The 17,413-nt window shown below is 32.8% G+C and overlaps 1 pseudogene; it reads left to right on the forward strand.

Annotated features, from left to right (window-relative positions):
- LOC115951933 overlaps nt 1–2,185 on the forward strand; it is a 42,626-nt pseudogene extending 40,441 nt beyond the window's left edge.
- The last annotated feature ends 15,228 nt before the right edge of the window (nt 2,186–17,413 follow it).

The following is a 17,413-nucleotide window of genomic DNA, read 5'->3' on the forward strand; positions in this document are numbered from 1 at the left end:
ACTCTCTACTTTTCTACCTCATTAGTGGTTCTGAAATTGGGGTTTGCAATTCATCTCAATCCACCTTCTGCTTTTGTTCTCCCTTGTCTCAGGATTCTACTACTAAATTGTGTTATATTTGCAAACCGTGACTCTCTCTCCACCATCCTCAATGCCTGCCCGGTTCTTCTAGATCTGACCCTCCGTGTAGATGATAGATACTTGAAAATTTTGAATGAGTTCAATGTCATTGTACTTGTAGGTACGCTGAAAAGATTACATTTACGTTGGAATGTTCAGCCTTCATCGAAGTACAGATTCCAGATAAACACCCCAGTTCTTCAGTACTTTCATTTCAGTGGTTATTTGAATGGGGATGATGTGTTGGAAAACCTCCCAAACATGGTTGAATTTGTTGTTCAAATTGAGGATTGTGATCGGATTAATGATTATGCAAAGAGTATGGGACTTTGTGGGAAAACTCTGTAATGTAATATCCATGGAATTGAGCGCAATTACTGCACAGATCCTCTGCCATGGTTCTAATCATGAAGATATTCCCACATTTCATTATTTGTCCTCCTTGAAGTTTTGTGGTAGCATTTGGTTTGAGTGGTATGCGTGGCATGGAGTATGACTCTTGCTTTGTCAGGCTCCAAAGCTACAAACACTTATCATTGAAGATTCATTTATGCTTCGCTCTCTTACTAAACCTAACCCTTTCTTGGAGGAGCGACTCGATGTTCCTGAATGTATGTCATCACACCTTACTACTTGTCTTTATAAAGGATTTGGGCGATATGAGAACGAGATGGAACTTGTTAGACAAATCCTGAAGGCAGCAAGAGTACTACAGACATTTAAAATCACCATTTACAGAATTCCAAACTTAAAGAATAGGCCTCATTTTCACAAGGAATTGAGCAAGTTTCACAAGAGCTCTCAGAATTGTCAAATTGCATTTGGCGAAGGGTATTTCGAATGATGTGGCATGTTGGTTCGTTCCTCTTGGATCAACATGTCACATGCTTTGCTGTGGTATCTTGTGGTATGGCTATATGCATATGTAATTAGGTCCGTGTTTGCGTAATTCATTTGCTGTTTTTGCCATGTCGACTTTATTCCTATGGTACAAGGAAGAATGCTTGGAGATTTAATTCGCATTTGGCATTTCCTTCAATTATGCTAGTTTTTAGTGCATATTTTTAATTTTGGAATTTTCCCCTTGTTAAAGCAAAAAAGAAAAAGGAATTTCTAGATCGAAAGCCTACATAGTGAATTGCACAGAAAACAATGGCAAGACAACATAAGGAAAATGGCAGCTGCTTTTGGATAGCACTTTGGCAAAGGATAAAAACATACAGTTCACACCTTTTCTTCTTTGATGAATACAATGGATACCTTTCCATCCTTTTAGCAACTACGTATTATCAATGTTTTTCAACCTAATCTTCAAGTTACATGGGTACAAGTCTAAAATATATTTAAGGATTCTGGAATTAAATTCTCAAGGAAAAGTGGAGGGGATTGGGAAGGAGAAAAAGAAAAATCATGGCATCTTTGTGGCTGAATGTAAATGAAACTTCAGAAGTTTCTTGAACTATTGCAACCCATACTTAAGCTTGTTATTGGATTTTTACTAAATTTAAATGACTATTGTGTTTGCACGTTTGATGAGATTATAAGATATATAAGCTTCTTGTTACAGTCTCAATCTGCCTATTAGTTAAAAAAGTGTCATTTAGGAAATTCTACATAGATTGCAAGCTAGCTATGAAACCATTCAATATTAAAGATATTTTGGACATAAGCCACACAGTGAATGGAAAATGAATGTAAGGATTGAGTAGGATGAGGGAGCTTGTGAGGGACATGATAGACAAGGGTGTTGAATTCAACTTTCGGACATATAGGATTATGCTGAAAGGTTTGTTGGTGAAGGTGAAATTATGGAAATTGTGTTCTGTCTGAGGAAATGTTGGAGAAGTTTTTCTGTACTCTATATGAGACATTTGATGAGGTTATATTTGGGTTGTGTCAAAAAGGATTGGTTTGTAAAGCAATGGAATTGATGCAGAAAATAATTGAAAAGAATGTTGCTCCCGGGGCTATGGCCTGGGAAGCCCTGCTCCTTAGCTCTGGATCTAACCTTAGCTTTTCAGAGACTATTTTGGGTGGTTATAAACTCTCCCAGTTAGATTACTAGAACGGTAGCCTTGAATTGGTGAATGGTGAACCTACTTTAAACTCATCAATTTAGGTTGCTGGAACAATAACCTTAATTTGGTGAATAATGAATCCAATATGAACTCGCCCATTTATGTGTTATTTCTCTTTTCTTTTACTTTTTTGGTGGTTCAATTCTTTTTTTTTTTTTGGTTTATGGTAAGCATAATAGCACCAATTAAACATCGGTACAAACAAGTCTGGGGTAAGTCACACCCCATGCATCAGCCTCAAGGCATGGCTTCTAACAAAATTAGGGGGAACAAAAAAAATACAAGAAGAGAGCAAGCTATATGGCAGCCTTATTTTGCAAGATCTGCACAATAATTTCTCTCCCTGTGTGGGTGGCACAAATGATTTGAGTTCAACTGATTGAGGTAACTGCAGGCAGGCAAAAATGTGGTTCAAACTAATCAGGCTGCCGTTCACCTTTACTGAGGGATCTATCTTGTATAAGATCATAGGTGATTTGAGAACAAGTTTCATGTTAAATATATAATAAAATCACTTTCCTCCCTTTCATATTTATGTATAGCCTGTCTTTGCTTTCTGTTCTTATCATCCATGTCCTCTTTGAATTAAGATAAATGGAACTTTTCGGTTCTTATAAACTATATGATATGTGTTGATTGTCTCTCTAGACTTCAAATTATTTGCTTTTTGATCTTTCATCAAAACGTTTCAATAAAGACTTCACTTCATCAAAACGTTTCAATAAAGACTTCACCTCTATAGATGTCTATTTGCTTTATGTTTTGGGTATTTATTGTTTGAACTCTAATATTTTATTTGTAAAAAGACTTTGCCTCTCTATAGATGTCTAGCTTGAGATTCTGCTAAGTACTGGTGAGACTGTTGTTGTGTTTCTAGAGTATTTGTCATCACATTGAAGAATCCAAAATTCCAAATACCCTCTTCTCTGATTGTCCAATCATATGTTGGAGTCAGTTTGCTGCAGATTTTTTATATGACTAGGTAAGTTGGAATTGTAATCCAGGCTGCATATAAGGCGGAATCTAAACCCATATAGTTTGTTAATCCAGACCAATGCTTATAATTCTTGAAGGTGATTGAATCACAAAGCTGTTTTGTGTATCAATTGTATTATGGTGACAATGTGATTTCTGTGCTAGGCATATAAGAGGTTTACTTACACAAATTAACAGTACGCGTTTGAGTTAAGCCAAATTGTGGGTAATACCAACTATGATTATATGAAGTCTAATCCCCGAGTGCTATAAGTCGACCCTCTAATGAAAGAACAAAACTTATGTACAATTCTTTAGAAGTTATATTTAGGCTTTTCAATTAAATTTAATTATGTGACTTAAACCAATCAGTCACATAGTTGAAGTTAAGTTTCCTCAGAGAAAACATCTTTAATTAGAGAATTTATCTCTTGAAAAAATTTAGAGAATATAAGATAAAATACCCAAGAAATTTAAAGAAAATTATGTCCGCCAATACAATCACATAATTGAATTTAATCATAGAATCTAAAACACAGCAATTGAGAAACTGTACCTAAATTTTGTCCCCCAAAAAGAGTAATTGTTTCTTGAGTTTCTTGTTCCGTTAGGACCCAAGTCAGTACTACCAAACTTCTTATACAGCTTTTGGGTTTTTTCCTGGGACGGAAGTACATGTTTTCTTTTATGTGGCTTGTTTCATGTCTCTGTCTTCTTCTTGTTTCTTTGTTCTTTTAGTCCCCCAGCAAAAGAGGAATGCTTACCAATCCTAATTGCTAACAGCGTGTGTACTAAAAGACTGACATTTCTGTGGTAAATTGCTTCTTTTCTTTTTTTTTTTAATTAATTTAATGGCAAAGTCCATAGAAATAGACATAATTTGCATCCAAATCTTGCTTTGATATAATCACAATGCGAATTTTCAATCTTTTGGAGTACTATTTCATGTTATCCAATTTAAGATTGTCGGTTAATGACAATCACAAAGTATAAGTGCTATTAATGATTTGCTCACTTTTTCAAACTGTGTCGGAGAATATTATTTCCCGAAAAAGGAGAATAACACATACTTTTCCAATGAAATAATTGAAGGTGAGCATCCTAAGACCACAGTTGTCATACACTCAAACTTTTTTTTTATTTTATAATTTCTTAATCATTGAGAAACTACTTTACGTGTAAAAAAAAAGTGTTACATATAAGTAACATTCATTACATAATATATATATTACATAATATATATACTTTCTAGTAGATTTTACCCCACTATGAACCCATTCATTGTGAACATTAATTAGTATCTGGTTGAAAGTTTTGAAAATAAAAGGTGCAAAAAAAAAAAAAAACTTTATGGTAGAAAAATAAAAGGTGGTTGAAAGTTTTGAAAATAAAAAAAAAAAAAAAAAAAAAAAAAAAAAAAAAAAAAAAACTTTATGGTAGAAAAATAAAAGGTCGTTTATACATTGCCATATTTCAATTGAAAAGTGTTTGCTTGGGAATTGGGATAGGTTTGCATGCCACAATTTGTAGATTAAAAGCCTACATAGTGAATTGTACAGAAAACAAGTGCAGTTTACGGCAAAGACAGCAATGTTGAGAAAAAAGCATGCTGCTTTTGGACAGCACTTTGGGAGAGGATAAAAAGATACAATGCACACCTTTTCTTCCTTGATGAATACAATGCAAAACATTTCAGCCTTTTAAACAACAAGGTATTATCAATGTTTTTCAACCCTAGTCTGCAAGTTACTGCATGCTTCAAAAGTGTAAACGTTTTGTTAACCTAATGACAGTAGTTAAGATGTATTAATAATGGTTTTATATATTTTTTGAAAATAAAGTCAAATTATACAAATTATATAAATATATATATATATATATATATATATCTTAAAAAGCATATTTAATCACAATAAATTTGTGCGTGTACACCAATAAATTATTAACTATATATTTATTTTTTGCAAAAATGCGTATTATAACTCATAATTGAACATTTAATCTTAAACTTGTGTCTTTAGGGTATTCGTTAATATGATCCAAGTTTAAAACATATTTAGTCATAATTATTCTGGAATTAAATTCTCAAGGAAAAGAGGAGGGGATTAGGAAGGGAAAAAATGAAATTTTGTGGCTTCTAGCTGTGGCTAAATGTAAATGAAGTTCAGAAGTTTCTTTTACACTTAAGCATTTTATTGGGTTTTAATAAATTCAAATGACTTAAGCTTTTTATTGGGTTTTACTAAATTCAACAAACAACTGTATTGTATTTTACACGTATGATGAGAAGATATAAGCTTCTTGTGAGAAATTGCAGATGGATCATTAATTTAGGTAAAAAGAAGTGTTATTTAGGTAATTCCATTGGGTTTTACTAATTTTTTAAATGACTGTATTGTGTTTTACACATATGATAAGAAGATATAAGTTTCTAGTGAGAAATTGCAGATGAATCATTAATTTAGGTAAAAAAAAATGTGTCATTTAGGTTATTCTATAGTGATTACATATGTATGGAACCATTTCATGTTAGAGATGCTTTGGACATAAGCCATAATGGAAATTTAATCTCTCAACTTGAAATAAATCTATTCCATAGAACATATGAAATATTACAAATTTAAAAGTGTATTTTTGGGAAATAAAATAAAATATTGATGAGTCTTTGCTCACTTATTCTCACAAACACTCTCACACCACTTAGTGTATAAAAGAAACTCACACTCACAAAATTAAAAAAAGGGAGAGAGAGTGGAGAGGGAAGAGTTAGAACTCTATAAAGTTTTGTATTTCTCTTCAACTCTTGCTTAGAACTTGACGGATGAATTGGTAATATATAGTATACCATCCAACCTCTAACTTCCACTACCTTTATTTTCTAACTCTTACATTCATAAAATCCCATACATAACTTCAATAAACCCTCACATGCATTCACCACAACCTTGTTTAACCTATGATCACAATTATTTGTGACATTTAAGAACAAGTTTAATTCTGTCACGTCATTTAGGAGATCATGATCATAAATATTTATTAGACTCAAGAAAAAAAAAATTAACTGCAATTCTGCAAAACAGATTCTCTCCATAAAATTTTAATGGTGAATGTCATCTATCTCCTGTATAGTGGGGAATAAAAGGAAGAATTAACAAAGGAAAACAACATAAAGTAGCATAAGAGATCATATTGCAAACATAAGCAATCTTAGCTGAAAGTTGCTTCTACTAACATCAAAATCAAAAACATCATGAATGGATAAATGAGAAATTACAGATGGATCAGAAAGCAAGTAGGTGTGGTGTGCAAATAGATTGATCACTGTCAATCGAACGTGGATGAGGACTAACGAAATGGATAGAATAGAGACGTGTGGTGGCAATCTTTCACTGTCTCCTGGGTGGTGGTACCAAATTGCCTATTCATGATACTCATCAATCACTTTTCTCTCGGAAAAAACATGCATTAATTTGGTAGATATACATCTTATAGCAGCAGATTATATGACTCCATCAAAAAAAAAAAAAGGTGACAAAAACAACGCAGGCCAACTAAAACAGAAGCCAAAAAAAAAAAAAAGATCAAAAACAATGAGGAAGAAAGTAACTTTTACCTTCCATAATCTGTTGGATCTCCAGGCAAAATTACTGATTTTTTATCAATCATCCTGATCGTAGCTGGATATCAATTTGATACCACTGTTCTAATGATTCCAACCTATATATATTCAATCAAGGACAAAGTTCCCTTCCGAATTGGTTTGGTGGAAAATGATTTCAAACTCAATATATGACAATTCAAACAACAATGGATGTAAGTTTATAGACACAACAAATCTCACAATACTTTCACAACACTCTTGTTTTGAGTTGTGGTAAGACCTGATATAATCTCTTTTAATTTTAATTTCAACTTAACTTATGTTAGTTTAACAACTTAGCTTATTGTAAAAATGTCGTAAAATTTTATTGTACATGTAGAAGAACTCTTTAGTCAATATTACTTATTTAATAAATTGTGTAACTTGTTTAAAAGATTTAATGAGTATGTAATTTAATATAAGTGAATGATTTTACAAATTTTCAGTTGGAGAAAGGCTTCTCCAAATTGATTGGGGTGCTTCAAGCAAAAGGAAATCCTTTTATTGTTACTTTTTTGTTCAATAAAATAACTGTCTTTAGGCTTTACCTCCTTTTTCCTCACTTGGGCTACTTTGTTGTCAATGTTACAATGACATAAATACTGTCAGCGTTTAATGTAAAAGTGATATTTAACTTATATTGGTGAGATTTCACAAGTTTTCACTCCTTTGAAACCCATTGTGCGGCCAATATTGAGAATCTATTAGAAGAGAATGGCAGTGCATGGTTCTTGTAGATTAGGACTAGTGTTTTCTTCGAATTGTTGTGTGAATTTATAAAGGAAACTAAGAAAAGGAAAAGGGCACAGAGAGAGAGAGAGAGACAGACAGAGACAGAGAGAAACCGTATAAAGAAACCGTATGTACAACATATATGAATGTCATATTTCAATTTGGTATGTCTGCAATAGGAAATGAATAAGCTAAAAATAAAATTCAAATAATGCATAATTATCAGGAAACGTAGTAAACAAATACCGAGTGACAGAAAACAATTTTTTTTTTTTTTTTTGGTGTGTGTGTGCCTATTTATTATGTTTATTTAATCAATTTCGTTCTATCTTAGATAAACCACGAGAGAGAGAGAGAGAGAAAGGGGGGGGGGGGGGGGGAAGAGAGAGATATTATTATCAAAATCAAACTTTACTGCTAGCTAGATGGTCAATATTCCTAGATCAAATTCTTTAATAATGACACTAATCTTATTCTTCAGTCAATGGTTATCCACTATTGACCTTGAAGAAACACACATTCATATTTAAGATATTTTCTATATACTATTATATAATCTTCACCATATTCTTGAAATGCTTTACCAAAAAATTGAAAAACTTATATGATCGCTTTAACAAAGTACTGGAACAAAAGAATATATATATATATATATATATATATATGATGATTTCAACATGGCAGTGAGCTATGATGATCATGAAAACTCACCTGAACTTGGAGCTCCTCTAATTTGAATTAGCTCAGCAATTCCTCAACGATGATTTCTGGGCTCTCAGACTCCAACAAATTAACATAAGGTGTAGTGGTCATGATGGGGAAGAGGGGCACATGAAGAACTAACTCACTGGAGCTACCATTAAAACCCACTGTAATAACTCCAGCAACATATATAGGTCTACATCATGTATATGTTATAGTGTGTACATACATACAAGTGTGCGCGCGTGTGAGCATGAGTTAGTAATGCACGTGCCCTGCTTCTCCATCTTGCTCAACACACACCTTTCCTCGTGACACAAAACTATGAGCTTGCTATGTTTCTCAGACAAGAACTAAGCTTTGAGAGAAGGGCCTCAAAAATGGTGAGTTTGAGACACCCCATCTGCAAATTTTCTGTGCTCTTAGCCCACCCATTTATAACAAAAGAGGCAAAATGAGTTGTGTTTTGAAGGGTGGGTATGGTGCTAGAAGTGAAGGGCTGAGTTGGGTGTGGACCCCATTAGTTTGCAACCCAAGACAACTTGTCGCAAGCAGTAGGACCTTCTAAAATCCACACACCCCCATCACTATGCAAACAAATTTACAAGGGGGTACCCTACCATGTGTATTTTTACATTAGGAAAATGAAAAATTGTCTCTTTTAGGTTGGTTGTGGTACCACCTGAGCACTTCATTAATGCTAGTCTGTTGTTGATTAAGATAACAAGTTTAGTGATGCAAAACATTTCAAATTTTTATGGGAATATTATGTAAAAAAAAAAACCTTAAGTTTATACCATCTTGTAGATTAGGTCAAGGTCTTTTTTTTTTTAATTGTATATCAATTAAAGTTTTAAATTTTATGAAATCATTTCAATGTGAAGCCTTTGTCTATCTTTGTTATTCATTTTAATTATTTTGGGTGAAAAAAAAAGTAAACTATTTATTAAATCTTATGTTTTACCTTGGGCTTGCGCATAATCAATTTGGAACATAGTAAGCAAAGAGGGTTGAAAGAGAAAGTTACGGTTAGAGAAAGAAAGCTTAACTTAGGGTACATTTGGTTCACTGAATGGAAATTATGACAAGAATTGTAATCTTTATCATTAGGAATAAAATGTCTTGTAATGTAATAACTAAACATATTCATTAGTTTGGTTGTGAGTTATAACATTAGAATGAAACTTAACATTTATTTTAGAAAATATCTTACTCATACAATTATATCTCCTTAAAAATTGTTATTTTTAAATTTGAGAGTGATGTGTGTTATTTTTTATGATTTTTTACTTTTATAATTGTTAGATGTATATGGAAAGTTTGTTTATTTGGAAATATATTAAGTTTTGAAATTATTGCACTTATTAAGGAATAGCTAATACAACCTTTTAAAGAGGAATAATTATTCCTCATTTTGAAGAATAGCTATTCATAAGGAATGACTATTCCTTGTAATAAAAACATAATCAAACTAAGGGTACGTTTGGTATACTGAATCGAGATTACGACAGGAATTGTAATCTTTATTACTAGTAATAAAGTGTATTGTAATGTAATAACTAAACATATTCATTAGTTTGGTTGTGAGTTATAATATTAGAATGAAACTTAACATTTATTTTAGGAAATATCTTACTCATACAATTATATTTCCTTAAAAATTGTTATTTTTAAATTTAAGAGTGATGTGTGTTATTTTTTATGATTTTTTACTTTTATAATTGTTAGATGTATATGGAAAGTTTGTTTATTTGGAAATATATTAAGTTTTGAAATTATTGCACTTACTAAGGAATAGCTAATACAATCTTTTAAAGAGGAATAATTATTCCTCATTTTGAAGAATAGCTATTCATAAGGAATGACTATTCCTTGTAATAAAAACATAACAAACTAAAAAATAACTAAACCATAGGAATAACTATTACATTATAGCGCCTATTACAGTCTACCAAACATGCCCTAAAGAATAACTAAACTATAGAAATAACTATTACAGTACAGCACTTATTACAGTCTACCAAACATGCTCTTAGTGAAAAAGTGATTGCAAAAAAATTGAACCTAGTTACGTAGGTCAAACATAAAGTTTTATCAACGGTTTCCCTTTTTGCTTCATTCCATATATTACTACCTTGAATGATAGAAATAGACGGGCACTTGAAATTGAAACGGTTTTATAAGTTTGAAACTTTAGTTGACAAAATTAAAATATATAACCTAATTTAAAATATGGTATAGATGTTAGGTCTTTTATATAATTTTCCTAAAAAGGAAAAAATATATATAATTGTTGAGATTATATATTGTTATAAAATAAAAAGTGATGTTATTAATGCAAGAGGGGGAAAAATAGTCTTTCAAAACCATCATCATCCTCTTCACTATATGGTATCTTAGAGCATCTCCAGGAGCTTATCTATATTTTTGTACTGTTTGGACAGTGAACAGTGACATTTGCCTTTTACCTACCTAATTTTTCAAATACATTTTCCAACAAATTCTCTATCCTTTTTCTATCTCATTTAAATATTATTTCTTCATTCATTATTTATTCATTTTTTAACACACATATTCCCATACTCCATCCCTACTCATTTCTTTGCTAATTTTTTATTTAGTTTTATTATTTTGCTAATGTACAGTAGCCTATCAGATTTGATGAGCTACTGTTCATGAGCCAAAAAAAAAATCATGATTTAAAGAATCCATTAGAAATCATTTTTTGAGTCTCATTCTCTATATATTATAGAGATTATTTTGCTTTTACCTAAGTTACTGGAGGTGCTTTTAGTCACGCATACTATTGAAACTAAAGTATAATATTCTAATCTCAGCCAAAAAAGAAAAGAAAAGAAAAGGTATAATATTCTAAATAACATACCATGTAAAATTTTCTCAAAAAAAAAAAAAAAAAAAAAAAAAACAATGTAAAGATGAAGCCTATATATATTTGAACTTAGAGGAAGTCTATACTCTATAGAGAACCTTTTTTTTTTTGGCTATGAGTCTATATAGTAGAGTCTAGAACTAATAATACCCTGTATAATCATAAAGTACAATTAAGTACACTAGATCCAACTGGATACAATATCATTTCAGACCCTTGAATCCCTGACCTCTCAATATCTGTTGAAGAAACTTTTTTAGCATGCACTATTTGGAACCTTTTCTAGAACCCAGGGGCTCTAGCTCATACTTTAATATTACGAAAAAAAATTACTATTACTTAACAAAGAGGAAAACTTGTCATTGTCTTCTTCTTCTTCTTCTTCTTCTTCTTCTTCTTCTTCTTTTTTTTTTTCTTTTTTTTTTTTTTTTTTTTTTTTTTTTTTTTTTTTTTTTTTTTTTTTTTTACAAAATAGAATTTCTACTTTAACCTAATCTAAGTGTATATGTGTGTGGAGCTTCCTCCTGAAGATTTGTACTCTAGCTCTTACCTCCCATACCCCATAAGCATTTATACTTGTGGAGTGACCACCGCACCAAGAATGCACGGTCTTGTCATTGTCACACTCGTCACTGTTGATGCATAAAACAAAGTAGGTATTAAATTTAAGATCTAAATTATAGGCTCCATTTATTGCTATAACTGCCAAATTTGTTGAGTTTGGCATCTTAATTAGTGCCATGGACGGTATGGCCAAATTCCTTTGCAAATAGACCTATACACAACACTTTTCAAAGTACATTTTATAGTTGTTTAAGATAATAATTTGTTAATGGTAGATAATAAATCAAAAAGTCTAAAATATCAAATATTTGATAGAAAATTTCACACGGATCTCTCCAATTTTTATTGTGATGAGTTCAAGTGAGATTAAACATGGGAGAGGTTGTGATTCTACCATGTAAGTTTTGGTAGCTGTGTAAACATAAGAGAGGTTATGATTTTTGTCACAATTATTTTACGTGACAGACTATAATTGACTGTTTGTTAATTTTACGTAAATTAATCACTTTTTCTTCTCTACTTATAATCAGATAGATAGATAATTGTATCTTCTTCTTTTTTTTTTTCTTTTTTTTGCAGGAATAAAACTCAAAATTTTATTTAATAATAAAAAATTTTACAAATTAAACTAACTAGAATCTATTATAAATAATTGTGATATAATTTTTGTTACTAAAATTTTTTATTATAATTTTTCCATTTAATAGGGGTGGAAAATATAGTGAATGTACTTTGTACGTGTACATGTCACGGGCATCTTGATGCCTCTTATTCAACAGCCTAGTATGTGTTAGCCTTGTTCATATTCTTGCGGTATTAGATGGTCTAGGTTTATGCAAACTTCAAGGCTAGTACAACTGTTAAAGGCCGTACAAAACTGATGTAGTATATGATTCTCAAGAGAGTTCCATATTGTCCGTTGGATCTTTTTATCATTATCAGCGAAAGTGAAAAAGGAAAAACCAAAGGGAATATATAATATATAATATATAATATATATTATAAGTGCATAACCACTGAGAAATTGACAGGTTATGAATCCTACAACTCTGAACCTGTCACCTGTGGCACAAGATTGTCAAAAAAAAAATCTGGTTCTCATTTCCCGGCGGAAAATTCTAGTGACAACCATTTGCACAACCACCAGAATTACTCTTTCCCGACTGTCCTTATTATTCATGAATGGCTGCTCGTACAGAAAATGCATGTTAATGTGTCTTAATCACAAATGTTGTTGTCTGAAATTTTACGACAATTTTATTTTTATTTTTTTTCCTAAACAAATATGCTGAATAGAAGAAGACAAAGATGAAGAGGTGGAAGAAGTTAATCCCTTTAAGATGAAACTCTGCCTACTAAGAATTTAGTTTCATTTTTTTTTTTTTCAATTTCTTAAATTAAAACGAGTTAAATATTATTAGAAATATATATTAGACATATTAGTCCAATGTAATAGGCCCAAGCCCATTCCTACTTGTACTATATTAGACATATTAGCCCAATATAATAGGCCCAAACCCATTCCTACTTGTACTAGTAATCTAGGGTTTAGTCGCTTATATATACTCATGTTAGGGTTCATTGTAACACAGGTTATTGTACTACACTCTCATACAATAAAGATGTAGCCCTTAAGGGATTCCTCCGTGGATGTAGGTCGTAAAGCTGAACCACGTAACCCTTGTGTTCTCAGTGTTCCTCCTCTATGCTTCCTCTTCCGCATCCATTCTAGCATACACAACATGGTATAACACATCTCGTTACTAATATTTAACATGGTATCAGAGCCAAACTTCGTTCTTGGCATCAAACAAACATCTCTACACAACAAAGAAGATTCTCATGTGCACATCACCATCAGAAGTCACATATGCTTGTCTGCTGGATCTAGACTTCACGGCATCTCGCAGCCGCCACGGCTCACTGCCGTGTTCAAGATCCACAAACTCAAGCAAACCCGTGACATCAATCTCAGATCTATGCAACTTCAAGCTTCGCCTGATGAAACCAACACCACAGACGTGCTCCAAGATCTCCTGCGACCAAAACCCAGAAATCCGGTCACCCGAAGCCTTGCCACGAGCCTCCACGCGCCTCCGTAGCCTCTGGAAAATCTCCCACGCGCCGCCATAGAATCCTTACTTCTAGATCGTCTTCTGGGCGCACGCGCCGCCCTGTCGGCCTCCTCGTCCGCCGATCTACGAAACCTACGATTCCGGCCCTCATCTGAGATAACACGCGCTCTCACGCGCTTCCAGGATTTCTGGCTTCTCCTCCACGCGCCGGTAACGCTATCACATGCATTCCACGCGCCGGAAAACTATTGCTGATGTCATCTGACGTCAGCGGATGACGTCATCACTCCACGTCAGCAACCACGCAAGCACGTCCACGTCAGCGACATGTCATCAGCCACGTCAGCAGTGTCATCTCGTCAACACCACGTCACCTAGCTGACCGTTGACCGGACCGACCCAACCCGGACCACCCGGATCTGACCTGTGAGCACTTTGACTGTTGACTTTGACTCTGGACCAGTTGACTTTGACTTTTTGCGTAGACTTTGGACCGAAAGTCAAAATTTCCAAAAGGGCTTATCTTGCTCAGTTTTTCGCGTAGATTCCGATTTTGGCCTCCATTTCTTCATTTAAAGCTCCGAAATTGGACATTTGGCACATTCTTCATTGTGGTTTCTTCAAAGGCATTCTTTAAGGCATCTCCAAGTGATCTTCTCATGTTTATCCAACCTCAAGTCTTCATCGAGCTTCCGCCTTGAGTTTGAGGGAGGGTGTTAGAGATATATATTTGACATATTAGCCCAATGTAATAGGCCCAAGCCCATTCCTACTTGTACTAGTAGTCTAGGGTTTAGTCGCCTATATATACTCATGTTAGGGTTCATTGTAACACAGGTTATTATACTACACTCTCATACAATAAAGATGTAGCCCTTAAGGGATTCCTCCGTGGATGTAGGCCGTAAAGCTGAACCACGTAACCCTTGTGTTCTCAGTGTTCCTCCTCTATGCTTCCTCTTCCGCATCCATTCTAGCATACACAACATGGTATAACACATCTCGTTGCTAATATTTAACAAATATGAGTCGGTTAATAGCATATTATACTCATTTTTAATTGAGAATCTTGGTATGTTTTATTTCTGTTAAATTTACATCTTACTTTAATTTGAAGTAAAGTGTACTGTTTTAAACATGATTCATTATGGATGGATGTTCATTATAAATATTAACATTAGACAAAATCTCATATCTCATTTTTTCTAGAGATAAGATTAGAGTAACGTATCCTATCAAGAGTTGTCTTGAAAAAAAAGGAGCATGAAAATGAGAACCTATAGCTTTCATTTTTTTTTTTTTTTCAATTTCTTTTAAATTAAAACGAGTTAAATGTGATTCGGTCAATAGCATGTTATACTCATTTTTAGTTGAGAATCTTAGTACGTTTTATTTGTATTGGATTTGCATTTTATTTTGATTTGAAGTAAAGTGTACCGTTTTAAACATGATTCATGACGGATGGACGTTCATTATAAATATTAACATTAGACAAAATCATATATCTCATTTTTTCTAAAGATAAGATTAGAGTAATATATCCCATCAAGAGTTGTATTGAAAAAAATGAGCATAAAAATGAAAACCTATATAGGCCATGTGCCCTGCATGTGTAAGCACGTGCATGTATTGTTCGTAGTTTATTCAGGTATAGCATATGTGTTGGTTGTGTTCCTCAAAATCTTACGCTACCAACTATGTTATTTAACATTGGAGCTTTAGTAAGAGACAGATCAAATTGTTGGTGTGTGTGTGTGTTTTATTGTATTGGACCCAAGTTCTCTTTCACTGGAGAAGTCACAAGGCACTTTATCATATTGTTATGCTTAATTTTCTATGATTGTGAGTCTCGAATTTTTTTAATTTGATTTGAGTTTTATAAAATTGAATAACGTAAAATGAAATCCTTCACAATCTTCAGTCATAAAAGCATTGATGAGACCAACTAAAAAAAGTTGAATTAATTTTACTATTTTACGTCCACAAGCATTTTAAACCACCCTAAGTGTAACTTAGACTTTCCCTCAACATCTAATCAGTGGAAAAATGCCATTCTTTCAACGAATTCCTAACAAGTGTTAAAGTTGTTTGGATTGGATGCTTCAAAAAAAAAAATATATATATATATATATATATTTGCTGCAAGGTCCCTAGGAGAGCAGTACTGGGGCATACAAAGCAGTGAAGCACAAGCTAGGAGCTAGGTGTCCAAGGTTTTGTGGCTCATGCATTTTCTTGTAGCTTTTGATTCTTTCTTCACCTTCATATATTGTTGTTCAAGAGAGTGATGCGTAAGGTTTTAAGAACTTCATGATTGTATTGATTGTCGTTTTTACTAGACCCACTTCCCCTATGTCTCTTTCCAACTCCACTTCCCTTTGTGGAGGTCATAGATGCTTCTCTTGTCTTAAAATAAGGAGAGAGTAAAAGAATCTTTTCAATTATTATCCTTTCAATCACAAATTTTGTTTATTGAAAAAAAAGGAAAACTCCAAGTTATGAGGTCATTGTGAAATTTTTTGAATAGATCCCTTTGTTAATTATGTAAAGGATTAATTAATTTTTACTAAATTAAGCCAATTAAGTAATTACAATTTAAATTAGCAAATCTCAGCCAAGCAAATACCAAATAAAAATAAAATAATAAACAATACACACACATATTTGGGAGAAAATGGGCAAATGCCACTTTCAAAAAAAAAAAAAATCCAACATTTTGCTCTCTTTCCCAAACTAATTAGGGAAATGCCCCTCTTTGAAACTTGATTTTCTCAAAATCGAGTTATAAAAAAAAAAAAAAAAAAAAAAAATTCTAAAGCCCTATAGTGGTGTTTTAAGGAGCCTATAGTGACGTTTTAAGGACCTATAATGGCGTTTTGTAACTCGATCTCCATGAAGTCGATTTACATGCAATTTTTTTTCTTTGTTTTACCTATAACTCGAGTTCAAAAAGCTCGAATTACAAAATGCCACTATATGTCCTTAAAATGTCACTATAAGCTCCTTAAAAATACCACTATAGGACTTAACTCGATTTTCAAAAAATCGAGTTTCAAAATATGGGCATTTTCCTAATTAGTTTTAGAAATGGGACAAAATGCTAGATTGTTTTTTTTAAAAGGGCAAAGGCCAATTTTTTCCCACATATTTGATAACAAAGTGAAAAACCAATGAAGAAGAAAAACAAAATAAAACTAAAAAAGCAAAAACAATTTGAGAATAACCTAGCCCAATTAAGGAAATTCACTATAGGAAGAGAAGTTACAATCTAATTCAAACTTTTGACCCTGGACACTACCAAGTAGTTAAACTTGCTAATGTGACCCACAATACCTTCAAAACTTCTGAACTCTTTTACATGTACCCCTTCATGAACAACTTGTCCAAGTTCATGACTAAAACATCTAATTGACTCGAAGGAACCTCCTTGAAAATTTAAATACTGTTGTGATACACTAGATTGATTAGTTCTATGACTTCACTCTTGATCACCTAGGCGGCAATACTATTGTGAAAATTCACTACTTGACCTCAAGGGTTGATTGAACTCTAGGTTTTGATTCTCTCTATAAATTGCACGATTGTGACCTCTCAAACCTTGTGAAGACTTGTTAATAAAGTGTTTTTTAACATATTG

Source organism: Quercus lobata, chromosome 7 (assembly GCF_001633185.2).
Source record: "Quercus lobata isolate SW786 chromosome 7, ValleyOak3.0 Primary Assembly, whole genome shotgun sequence".
Taxonomy (NCBI): domain Eukaryota; kingdom Viridiplantae; phylum Streptophyta; class Magnoliopsida; order Fagales; family Fagaceae; genus Quercus; species Quercus lobata.